At 34.4% G+C, this 13,690-nt stretch overlaps 1 long non-coding RNA gene across 1 annotated transcript; it reads right to left on the bottom strand.

Annotated features, from left to right (window-relative positions):
• Window positions 1-570: 570 nt before the first annotated feature.
• On the bottom strand, window positions 571-6,198 carry LOC127986020 (uncharacterized). The gene is made up of 5 exons (XR_008160724.1): window positions 6,048-6,198; window positions 5,694-5,762; window positions 5,426-5,523; window positions 4,045-4,173; window positions 571-2,568 (listed from the first exon to the last, which is right to left on the bottom strand). It is a non-coding gene; the product is annotated as an uncharacterized LOC127986020 (long non-coding RNA).
• Window positions 6,199-13,690: the final 7,492 nt, after the last annotated feature.

Here is a 13,690-nt window from a genome sequence, read left to right as displayed (position 1 = left end):
GATGCTTGTTTTACAAACAAGGCCCAGTTTGACGATGGATTTGCGTATCGTTTATTTCTTAAGGATGATGCAATCCCAACGAAAAAGGGTCACGATTGTGTGTTGGAACCGCAGGCGGTGAGTAAAACTGCTTAAAATATCTCTGCCTTCTTGTTAGTGCGTCCGCCTCCCATGCCAGAGACCCGGGTTCGAGCCCTGCTCGGAGCGAGTCGTTGCTGCTGCTGCTCTCATTCAGTTTCTGCCTCGGGATCTGATTCTGGATCATAAATAAACGGCTGAATCTGACTGTTAGCCATGGTTTGTTTTGGATGTTTTTTTCCTCACGGTAATGTCACAGCTTCCAAACGCTCTCAACGAAAAAGCCTACTGGCGCTCGTGATTCTTTAGCTCCGCCCACACGTCACGCCTCCAGCTGGTCGTGTTTTTCCGGGAAAAATCGGTACAGACCATCTTTCTCTTATGAATATAATAAAACTAAAGACTTTTTGGAGTTATGAAGGATGCAGTACTACTCTATAGGTACTCAAGATTAACAGGATATTGAGTGAAAACGAGCATTTCCCCCCCCATTTAAGTAATGTACATTTTGGGTCTTTTTATTTAAAAATAAAAAAATCTTCAAATAGGGCTTTGCAATTAATCAAATTAGATTATCACGCACAACTCGTCAGTAAAGCTGATTCTGTCATTAATAGTAAATCTTTGACGTGTTGTGACATTCAGCCAACTAAGGTGACCCATACTCAGAATTCGTGCTCTACATTTAACCCATCCAAAGTGCACACACACAGAGCAGTGAACACACACCCGGAGCAGAGGGCAGCCATTTATGCTGCGGCACCTGGGGAGCAGTTGGGGGTTCGATGCCTTGCTCAAGGACACCTAAGTCGTGGTATTGCCGGCCCGAGATTCAAATCCACAACCCTAGGGTTAGAAGTCAAACTCTCTAACCACTAGGCCACGACTTCCCTAAACTCCTCATCACCTGTACTTCACCGACAAGCTAGTCAATATCATGTTCATAATCGAAGGCGATTCGTCTGCAATTATGAACACGATATTGCCTAGCTTGTTGGTGAACTACGGCTCTGTGTACTAAATGCCACTTCATCTGAATACAGACAATGGAGATTTACTATTAATCACAGAACTGGCTTTACTGACAAGATGCACATGACAATCAAATTTGATCAATTGCACTATCTACAATGGTCTGTGGAATGCAAACACTTTGAAGCTCAATATCTCAAAACTGCTCAAAATGCACAGAGAACCATGTAATTAAAATAGAGATAACTCTAACAAATGCAGTTCTTTCGATTTATTCCCCCTAAAAAAACCTGAAAAATATTATCAGCTCTTTTCAACATTAATTATAATAATAATAATAATAATGATGATGATGATAATAAATGGGGTTTATTTGGTAGAAAATAAGATTGTTAAAAGGATTTCTTAAGGATTGTGTGACTGGAGTAAGGATGCCAAAAAATTTGTTTGAAAGTCAGCTTTGATTGTTCCTAATAAACTGTTTAACTGCTCCCCCAAGTGGATATTAAATTATGTTGTGGGATAATTAAATATATTCTTAATAAACTACAAACATAAAATTATATACTTTTATTTTGTTCTCACATTCTTTCTTGTAAGTTCTCCCTCACAGTGGCACAATTGAATGAGAGGCTCATTATGCAGCTCATTATGCAGGCCTTTGTCTTCTCAGGTGTAAATCACAATGATATTCATGATAGTTGACGCCTACTCGCATATGACTTTTACCAACAAAAAGTGTTTTAGAAAATTTGAATCAATATATTGTTTTCTGTGAGTGAGTAAACAAGATGATTTTCACATCATTCAGAAAGAAAAATTCTAGGCTACAAGCTCCAGTTCTCAACTTTTCCGGCAACCAATTTTATGTATGTGTTTTATGGCCTTATTCAAGTGATTTAACATTTTTAGTTTTTCACTAACCATGCATAACATTTTTTTTCTCAAAAATACAATCATGTACATGCATGCATTTCACATATTATTATAGCCCAGTTTGTGCTGATTACAGTGATATTAGACTTTACCCATTTACCCATATAAGAAACTGAAAAAAGCACAAATGTCAGGGCATGACAAAACTTCTCAAGGCCCCAAAAATACCCTTAGACTCCAGAGGGTTAAATACACATTAACATTACATTTACATTTAGCAGACACTTTTATCCAAAGCAACTTACAAATGAGGACAATGGAAGCAATCAAAATCAACAAAAGAGCAATGATATACAGGTGCTGGTCATATAATTAGAATATCATCAAAAAGTTGATTTATTTCACTAATTCCATTCAAAAAGTGAAACTTGTATATTATATTTATTCATTTCACACAGACTGATATATTTCAAATGTTTATTTCTTTTAATTTTGACGTTTATAACTGACAGCTAAGGAAAATCCAAAATTCAGACGCGGCAGAGAGGCGTGAGTATGAGAAACATTCAGATACACAGGCTGATTCAGTCTTTTGAATTGGGAGTAGCGAACATGCATTATAAACTTCTTTCAAATTAGAATCTGTTGGGGAGATAAAATGTGCAAGATAACGTATATGTACTAATAAAAACATCAAACAAAAAAAAATGTATCTTTTACTCTCCAGTACTGAAAGCAGAACTGATAAGGGAGCCTTTGATACTAGCCGCATTTCCACTGTCGGGCCAGTGCGAGCCAGGGCTTAAAGCGGGTCGGGCGGGGCTCATAGCCTCAGGCCAGTAGCACGAGGCCAGAATAGCGCAGGGTTTCCACAGTGGAGCTTGAAGCACCGCTGCACGTCACTAAAACACGCCCTTTACACGCCTCTCAGAACAACGTCATGCAAAATTAATCACACATAAACACACTTATTTCTATTTTATTTATTTATTTATTTTTAACGCTTATGAAAATAGCCTGCTTATTCAGTCGAGTCTGTTTCTGTTTATTAGCCACAGTATAGCTGTCATATTTATAATGAATGATAATATCTCTATTTTTATAAAAGCTCCCGAACAAAAAAACATTATTAGGCTATATTCTTTTATGATAGGCAACGTGAGATAAACTCTCGAGAAGAGGCTTGTGACATATAATATAAGTTACTTAATAAATACACGATTGTGATAGAGAATAAGAAGCCGACGTCTGATTTCTTCAAGCGGTCTTATTTTACCATGTTTACTATGGTAATATGTTTAGCGTGCATATCTTTTTCATCGCTTATACATATTTCTGCCTTGCATGGTGATTATAATCCACATTGGATCAAGTTATTTCAAACACTCGCTGCTGACTGAAAGAGTTTTGAGCTCAACTTATTTAAAAAAGTGTTTAATGCTGGTGTTAAAGCTATTATCTTTCTGAAATGATCCGCAGCGCAGACTCGCTATTTTTATAAAAGCTCACAAACAAAAATCATTTTTATATTTTGATGATATGCAACGTGGAGCTAAACTCTTGAAACGAGACGACAGATAAAATGTTACTTAATAAATACACAATTTTGATAGAGAATAAGAAGCTGACGTCTGATTTCTCCAAGCGGTCATATTTAACATGTTTACTATGGTAACGTTAATGTTTAGCATGCATAGTCTTTTACATCGCTTATACATATTTCTGCTTTGTTTAGTGATTATAATCCACATTGGATTAAGTTATTTCAAACACTTGCTGCTAACTAAGAGTGAGTTTTGAGCTCAACTGATTTAAAAACGTCTTTAATGCTGGTGTTAAAGCTGTTATCTTTCTGAAATGATCCGCGCTGACGCTCGGAGAATCTCCGCCTTTGTTCATAACCCCTCCTCTAGCCCCAGCTGGCCTGCTTTGGCCCAAGGTTTTCGTCGGGCCAAAAAACCCTGGTCGTTGGCCCCAAGGAAGCCCCGGCGAGGCACGATCCATCCCCGGAAGTGACTGTGGAAACGCGACTGGCCCTGGCACGCACTAGCACGACCGGTCTTAGCTCGATAGTGGAAACACGGCTACCGTGACACAGCTCTTTCAAATTAACATTACCTTTTTTGCAGTGGCGGTAGTTTGTATGTCCATCTATAGTTGCCATCATCTAAGGTCTTTTGAGTACTGGTATCATCTGAAGTCCTCACAAGTCAATGTAAGTCCTGTGCTGTGCAGTTTCTAATAACCCTGGGATGGACATTTGCAGAAACAGGAAGGCAAAGGGAGAAAGATTAGCATAGCTGCTGTTCATATCATTTCAGGCAATGTGCACTTTTTACTATTTCATCAATGGAGTACATTGAGTACTATTTTTAATCTAGCAGGTTTAAACTGAAATAATTTTTCTAGATCCCTTAATAAACATATTATTTGTTGTCTGTTTTTGGGGAACAGACACAGTCTCTATAGAATGGACTGCATATGCCAGAGTAACATTTAATACATTTTAATAAAGTTTAACTGGGAGGAACATCATAACTGTAATTTACACAACCATTCAAGAGTTTGGGGTCTGTAAGATATTTTATGCCTTTATAAAAAATCTCTTATGCTCACCACGGCTCCATTTATTGAATCAAATTACAGTAAAATAGTAACACTGTGACTATTACAATACAAAACAACTCTTTTCTATGTGAATATTATGTTAAAATGTCATTTATTCCTTTAATCAAAGCTGAATTTTCAGCATCATTACTCCAGTCTTCAGTGACAAATCTTCAGAAATCATTCTAATATGATGATTTACTGCTCAAGAAACATTTCTGATTATGATCAATGTTAAAATACAGATGTGCTGAATTTTTTTTTTTTGTTGGATTCATTGTTACATAGACTCTAAACATTTTAATGTTAGTGTTACATGCATCAAATTGTTCAAAATCATCTGTTTCAAATAGTGTTCCTGTAGCTCAACTGGTAGAGCACTGTGCTAGCAAGCAAGCGCAAGGTTGGGGGTTCGATTCCCCGGGAACACATGATATGTAAAAATTGATAGCCTGAATGCACTGTAAGTCGCTTTGGATAAAAGCGTCTACATAAATAAATGCAGGTCTTTTGAACTTTGTATTCATCTGTGAATCCTGAAAAATAAAATGCATCACGGTTTCTACAAAAAAAATGAAGCAGCACAACTGTTTCAACGCTAATAATAAGTTTCTTGAGCAGAAAATCAGCATTTCTGAGGGATCCATGTGACACTGAAGACTGGATGAATGATGCTGAAAATACAGCTGCACATCACAGGAATAAATTAGTTTATAATGTATTCACATAGAAAACAGCTATTTTAAATTGTAATAATATTTCACAATATTACTCTTTTTACATATTTTAATCAAATAATTACTACATAGGTGAGCAAAAGATAATTATTACAAATTGTATCAACTTCAAGCTTTTGAACACTAGTGTACTGTATATTTGAGGCTTGACTTACTGTACTAGTCATGTGGTCAATAGCATCTTGGAGATGTTGTCTTACAGTAGGTTCACTCCGACTCTGCTGGATGCAGCAGGCCATCAGCACTGAAGAATCTAGGAACAAAACAAGCAATTTGACACAGAGCCAACAATATTTAGTCTGCAGTTCCAGGTTTATTAGATGGAAACAAGCTAGAGCAGGTGAAATGCAAAAAATAAATAAATAAAATAACAAATTCATTGCGATATATGTTGTGAAAAAAATGCATATTAGGTTACTTAACCTTTTCAGCGCTTCCTACATCTCTGTCAGCAGCTCCCTTCAGAAATATTGAAATCTTGGACACTCCCTTCTGTTGTAGAAGGATTATTTTACTATTCTTGAAATCGCAGAGCAGTTTTATGTTTACCATAAAAGATCAAAACAACTTTAGTTTTCTGCCAATTTTCGCGCTCCTTGATAACGTGACGTCATCGATAAACAGTAAAGTGTAAATGTTAAGGTTAAATAAATTAAGCAATTTCCAATCATCCATTGAAAGATTACCAACAAAACAGTCAAAAGCTATCATCTACAGATGAAGATTTGATTAAAAGCCCAAACTTTCATAAATAAGAGCACAATAGAGTTATCATACCTGACGATACGTCGTCTGAAAACGGTAGAAATGCTAACGGACTTTTTCGAAGACATTAAACCATTCCTATAAAGTAAAAAAACAACAGAAGCGAGTCAAATACAAGTAAGAGAAGTGTCAACAACAGTTATAAGTAATATTTGTGTGATTTTATGGACTTAACTCACATGAAAACAGTTAAATCAGCGAGAAACGGGGTGTTTCCTCGTGACATTTGAAGTGTTGCGCTCCGTTTCCATGGCAACTCCATCCGGTCCGCGCGCACGCCCATGAAAGCACGTCACGAATTAAAAGTCACACTCTTACGTTACATAAATAAACATATGAATAAACATATGCCCCTTATTTTTTTTTCTGTAAGAGGGGGCGCGGCCATTTGTAAATTTAATGTGTCTGGCTTTCGGTGTCATTCCAGCTATATTAGCTGTACAAACAGCTTGTTTTGCTGTTTACTGTTGCAAACTGCTGTATTACCATGTTATTTTTAATGTATTGTCCTAATTAAGAACGTACTGGTTTGTAGTGCAAACAGTTTTACCGTTTACTGCACTTTGTTCTTCTTGTTATTATCATACCTGTCAAGTTTTGGATTTGAAAATAAGGGAAATTTTCCAGCGCCCATTGCGAGCAGTCCCACCACCCCAACAAAGCTCCAGTATCCCTTACATTTTAAGACAGGTGTTATAGCCCAAATTAAAACACAAAAGGGTATATATGAAGAGCATTTATTTAAAGGCTTATTTGCATATTTTCTGTTAATTTAACATTGCTTGTCTTTACATTTACATTTTATTTAAATTCCACACATTCTTTTCATTTCATATTGCTTTTCTTTAACAGTTTTTCTTTTCATTTCACATAACTTTTCTTTTACTCTTTTAGTGAGTTGTTGTACCAATTTGTTGCAGACTTTGCATTCTTTAAAAAAGTAAATTCGCTGTCCCATTTATCACGGTATTTACACATGGGTTTTGGTTTTTTGGCAGGTGTGCCTTCACTCTCTATTGTAGCATCCATCATCCTTCTCTGTTTTTTCTTTTGTTGTTGTTGTTTTTCCCACGTTATTTTTTTTTTTTTTTTTTATTTTTTTTTTTTTTTTTAATGCTTTATTAATTCAATGCCACAATAACATGAGGTATTACATTTTCAAATAATCAAATAAACATTAGCTGCCAGAGAAAAGAGAGCGAGAGAGAAAAAGAGAGAGAGAAAAAGTTACATAGATTTCAATGATTTCAGAGCATTACATGTTTTCAGTGCTTTTTTGTTTTCGGTTTGTTCCAAGAGATTTAGATATAATTTAAAGTCATTTATAAAATGTACAAAATTTGGTTTACATTGAGCCCACTTTTTCTTATGTATATGGAATTTTCCTAACAAAATAAACAATTGTATAATATATTGTTCTTTACTATTCAAATTTTCGTTTTCTGTATAAAAAATTACATCAAATATACAAATTTCTATCATACCTTCAATTTTTCTGTTAATATAGAATTCCAAATCTTTCCAAAATATTCTTGAATAAATACAATGAAAAAAAAGATGTAAGATAGTTTCTTTTTCTTGACCACAAAATTCACAAGAATATGAAATATTAAGCTTAAATCTTTCCAAAACATGCTTAGCAGGATAAATTCTATGGAGTATTTTGTAAGACACTTCCTTAATTTTGTTATTGATACAAAACCTATTTGGCAGTTTCCACGCTTTAACCCAATTGATATTACCAAACAAAGATGACCAAAAAAATCTTGCTGCGGGTAAGGAGACAGAACAAAGAGCATTTCTTATAATCTTATTGCTACACTTTTGCTTTAAAACATCAGTATTTTCAATGAAAATGTTACCAAAAGGATTAACTATGCTGATTTCTTCTAAGTTACAGTTTTTTAAAAGTAACATCACACTCTTTGGAATTGCATCAAAAACAATCGCAAATTCTCTTGGTTTAACTGGTAATTGGAATTTCTGAAGAAATTCAGTATATGATAACAAGTATCCATGGGAATTAACTAACTGTCTTACTAAAAGTATACCTTCCTTGAACCAAGTATGATAGAATAAAGATTTGTTTTTGAATAATATGTCTTTGTTGTTCCATATGAAATATCTGTGGGGTGAAAAATTGTGCTTATAAACCAATTGCCATGCTAACAGGGCTTGTCTGTGAAAACCGGCCAATTTAACAGGAATTTTGTCAACAGAAAAATTACATTTCAACAAAAAGTCTATGCCTCCAAGAGTATTAAATATATAGTTAGGAAATGCATTCCAAGGACTTTCTCTATTTTTCATAAACTCTATCAACCATTTAATTTTAAAAGTATCATTGAGAGTATTATAATCTAAGACCTCCAGTCCGCCTTGCTCTTTAGGATTACAAATTACCTCCTTTTTTAAATAATGTGGTTTTTTCCTCCAAATAAAATTATAAAGAATCTGATCTAGATCTTTAATAATTTTGGGAGGCACATCTAATGATAATGACGTATAAACAGATCTAGATATTCCCTCCGCCTTTGACAATAAAACCCTCCCAAATATCGAAATGTCCCTCAATAACCACAAATTAAATTTCTTTTTAGTTTTTTCAATAATTGGTTCAAAGTTTAATTGACTCCTTTGTTTTTCATTTTTACAAATTATTACACCTAAATATGTTAATTTATGTTTAACTGGAATATTTTCTATTTCTGAAGAGGAGCAATCTTTAAGGGGAAATAATACAGATTTATCTAAGTTCATTTTAAGGCCTGAAACACCAGTGAATTCCTCAACGTATCTTATTATTTTGGGTACTTCAAATTTGTTTTTCAAAAACACTGCAGTGTCGTCAGCAAACTGGCTAAGTTTGAATTGTACACCTAAAGCTGTGATACCATTAAACTGATTTCGTTTTATATGCGATGCTAAAACCTGAGTAACTAACAAAAATAAAAAAGGAGAGAGAGGGCATCCTTGCCTAATGCCACGATGAATATCAAATCTTTGTGAGGTGCCAAGTTTGACAGAACTATTACACCCACTATACAATGTTTTGACTGCTTTCAAAAACATATCTCCAAAACCAAACCATTTAATAACTTTGAAAATAAAATTATGAATCACTGTATCAAATGCTTTATAAAAATCAATAAATAAAATAAAACTATCATCCTCGATAAAGTTATTATAATCAATCATATCTAATACTAGTCTAATATTATCCCTAATATGACGGCCTTTCATAAACCCAGACTGTTCTATATCAATTATTTTGTCTAAACCTTGCTTCAATCTTCTAGCAAAAATCATTGCATACAATTTACTATCATTATTTAATAAACTAATAGGCCTCCAATTTTCAATAAATAACTTGTCTTTTTTAGGTTTGGGAATCAATGTTATAATTCCTTGTTTTAATGAAGCAGGCAATTCTCCATTTTGTATAGCTTCCACAAATACTAACAATAAAAAAGGTAAAAGTTCTTTAGAAAAAGTCTTATAAAACTCACTGGTTAGCCCGTCGTTGCCTGGAGATTTGTTATTCTTTAATAAGTTAATGCACTCTCTCAACTCTTCACTATTTATTTCTTTATCACAATTATTCTGAAAGTTCTGGTCTATTTTTTTGGTATCACTCACTAAATTATTTAAAAAGGTATCCATATTTGAAGTAGCTGATATAGGAGAATACAAATTACTAAAAAACTGAGCAACATATTTTGAAATAACTGAAGAATTATCTACTAATTTGTTGTTAATCATTAATTTAGAAATTGAGGCAAAATCATGGTTTCTTTTTTCAAGGCCAAAAAAATATTTTGTATTTTTTTCCCCTTTTTCTAACCATTTAAGTCTAGTTCTAACAAATGGTCCTCTTGCTTTATCCTCATAGATCTTATCTAATTCAATTTGCAATAAATCTAATTTATGTAACTCACAATCAGTTAACAGTTCCTTCTTCTTTTTACACAAATTAAAAATATCCTCAATTATAGATTTTTCCTTAATATTATTATTCTTTGTTTCTAATTTTCCTTGATTAATAAATGCCTTTCTAATATCAAACTTCATTAATTCCCAATACTTTCCATATGATTTTTCTAACTCTGCACTTTTTCTATATTTTTCAATAATACTTTTAATTTTTTCCTTTAAACATTCATTTTCAAGCAATTTGTTATTTAATTTCCAATAGCTGCCATGATTTTTAACTAATTTGTCTTGTACCATATTTATTTTTATAAAAATTCCTTTATGATCTGTCATTATGCAAGGTTCTATCAATACAGAGGTCACATTATTAGTTAAATCATTAGACACTAACCAATAGTCAATACGAGAATGAAGAGATGAGTCCTTATTACTCCATGTATATTCTTCCTTGTCTGGATTTTTACTTCGCCACACATCAATAAGACCCAATCTTAAACATACATTTTTCCAATTCACTAGAAGGGCCTGGTCTAGTTTTAGGAGGCCATCTATCAATGGTTTCATTAAACACAGTATTGAAATCTCCTCCCCAAATAACTTGGGCTGAAGGATAAAGGGAAATAAAATGCTGAATCCTAGATTCAATATGTGAAAAAAGTATTCCGTTGTTTACTTTGTTATTGGTGGCATAACAACTGACTACTACAAAATGTTCGTTATCCTTATTTAACACAAGCAATATCCATCTACCACAGTCATCTTTTTCGTAGTTTACTATTTGCCCAGTAAATTTATCTTGTAAAATAGCGACCCCCGCTGAGCGGTTACTGCCAAATGACAACCAAATCTCTTTTCCCCACTGATTTTTCCAAAACACAGCATCTGAAGAACATGCGTGCGTTTCCTGAATTAAACAAAAATCTACATTTTTCCCTTTGCAATACAAAAATAAAGCTTTTCTCTTCAAAAGATCACGAATACCTCTGGCATTGATAGAAAATAAAGAAAGAGACATAAACGTTCAACGATTAATTAAGAACCACAAGAGTAAAATAACCTAAACTTTAGACTTTTACATAATGGGATCCTCACAAAAGTTCGACAAAAGTAGCTATTACTATTTTTAAAGTTGCAAACATAAGGGAAAGTAAAAAGTAATGAGCATTCAGTTCCAAAAGTATACATTTCTTATTTTCTTTTCTTCTTTTCCCAAACAAAGATTAACATGTCTTGCAAAACACCGCCAATTGTGCAGACTACAACAAGACAACCATAAGCCTATGTAGGACCGTTGCCTCCTTCAAGACTAATCTCTTTCCCGTCTACGAAAGCCCTCGCTCCGCTCAAGTATGCATTTCTGCCTTCTTTCCTTGCTCTCTCCACAGTCGGCCAAAGACGATTCCGTGCTTCCACGTCAAAAGCTGTCAAGTCCTCCTTAAATCGCAGCCCCTTGGTAGTTAGACACTCGTTGTTTTTTGAGTTTTTCCAGATTAAATCTCTGGCTGTACGGGAAACGAATCTTATGATCACCGGTCTTGGTTTCACTCTTCTGCCATCATCCGAATTTTTAAGCCTACCAAGCCGATGTGCCACATCCAAACCATCTGCTACCACCCGTTTATCCCCGTCCGAAACCACTGCTTTGCAAACTTCCATGACTCTCGTTTTCACGTTTTCATTAGTTTGTTCGGACAGCCCATACAAACGCAGGCACCATCTGCGGCTGTAGCGTTCCTGATCATTAATTTTTGTGTTCATTTCCTTCACCTTTTTTTCCAGAAGAGCATTCGCATTTTTCAGCATTTCGTTTTCTTTCTGCAGGACCATCACATCATCATGCACTGAGGTGAGAGATTTGCCCAAAGCTTCAATGTTGGAAGAATTCTCTTTAACCATTCTTTCTAGCTGGTCGGATCGCTCATTGATTTTCTCAGAGAGAATTCGGATAATATTTTCCTGCACGTCATTCAAAGAAAGTTCAGTTTGTTTGGAAGAGGAGTCAACGACATTTTTATGTCTTTTGGGAGGTTGATTTTTGCTTGGTGTGTTCGGACAAGACTCACAACTTCCTCCGCTTTTCACTTTACATGCATACGAGTGAGTTTCGTTAAAACTTCTCTTCTCTTTTATAGTATCAACCTCCATCTCTGCGCCAAGATCCTCAGCCATTTTTCTGAAATGTGCAGTAAACCTGATGATTTCTTAATTAAGTTTAGTTTTGATGCAGCACTCCAACTTCAATATTTATTCAATCTCGGCAACTATTAACAATCTATCAATAGTAGCTAGCAACTTTACGGAATGTATACGACCATTTGTGAGAAATACCCAATCTGTTTCTCAGCTTAGAAAACCACTACTATCCACGGCGCCATCTTGGAGCTCCTTTTCCCACGTTATAACTCATGTCATCTGACCTCACACACCCCTCGCGACAGGCTACTACAGGTGGGAGTTATCGCGAGACTAGTGACAGAGCTCAGATTGGGAATGTTTCTATTATTATTATTTTATTAATAACGCAGGTAAAAAAAAAATAATAATAATAAAAATACGGGAGACTTACGGGAAAATACTAATACGGGAGGACGGCGGGAAAGAAGGGTAAAATACGTGACTTTCCCGGCCAAAACGAGATACTTGACAGGTATGTGTTATTTCCCTATAACCATGACCATAAGTCTCACACATTCACATACAATTGTTTGGTGGATAGAATTAGATCACTACATAATTCAAAATGTCATTCAATTATGATATTGCTAATTTAAAATTCATTTTGTAGTTCTATAGCCCAGTGCAAAATGCCAGGCCTGCACATAATAGTGGGACAAAGTGGCACTTTTATAGTTTAAGATTTTGTATTGTTGCTTTTACGAACACTCATATATATATATATATGTGTGTGTGTGTGTGTGTGTGTGTGTGTGTGTGTGTAAAAGGTGCATCTTGAAGAAATGTGAATATCATGAAAAAAGTTCATTTTTTGTAACTTTTTTTTATTAAAAAGTGAAATTTTCATATATTCTAAAGATTCATTTTTTTTTATTTTTTTTTTATGATTAGAGCTTAATTTAATGAATGTAATTATTACATTTAAAAGTAAAAAAAAAGGAGTTAAACAAATATTATTTAATTATTTAAAATGATTTTTAAAGAAACTTTGTCCTGTGGTGTGACAGTACAGGTGTCACAATGGAGGACTTTTTTTTTTTTTTTTTTATCACACCAAAGGACATTTCAGCCTTTTCTGTCAATTAATGACCTTGCTATTCCAAAGCTAACCTGTCATTAGTGGCAAGCAAGACACATTTGCTAAATTTTCTAGGATTATGTATCTTAACATGCACTTTTTAATTTAAAAAATATATAATTTAGGGGTGTCATATTAATGCACAACAAAGCATAAAACATTTGTAGTGGTTCCAAAAAAGTTCAAAGGACATGGTGTCACACCAGAGGACATGGTACAAAAATGTAAAAAAAATCGAATAACATTGCAGCTTCATAACAGGTCCGTGTAGGTCAAATAAATGTGTGTATGTATTTATATTACGTGTCCTGAAATATTATGGGCGTCCAGTACTCAAAATAGTTTTAGAACCACTGACTGGTAAAGTAAGGTGATCTGCCAGGACGTGTCTTCAGAAAATGGCACATCTGGTCACCTGGTATAGGCCATATCTGGCCCACATACAACAAGCCAGAACTCAACCTAAAAC

Source organism: Carassius gibelio, chromosome B21, assembly GCF_023724105.1.
Source record: "Carassius gibelio isolate Cgi1373 ecotype wild population from Czech Republic chromosome B21, carGib1.2-hapl.c, whole genome shotgun sequence".
NCBI classification, from domain to species: domain Eukaryota; kingdom Metazoa; phylum Chordata; class Actinopteri; order Cypriniformes; family Cyprinidae; genus Carassius; species Carassius gibelio.
The sequence above is the reverse complement of the archived record's forward strand: the minus strand, read 5'-3'. Positions and strand labels throughout refer to the sequence as shown.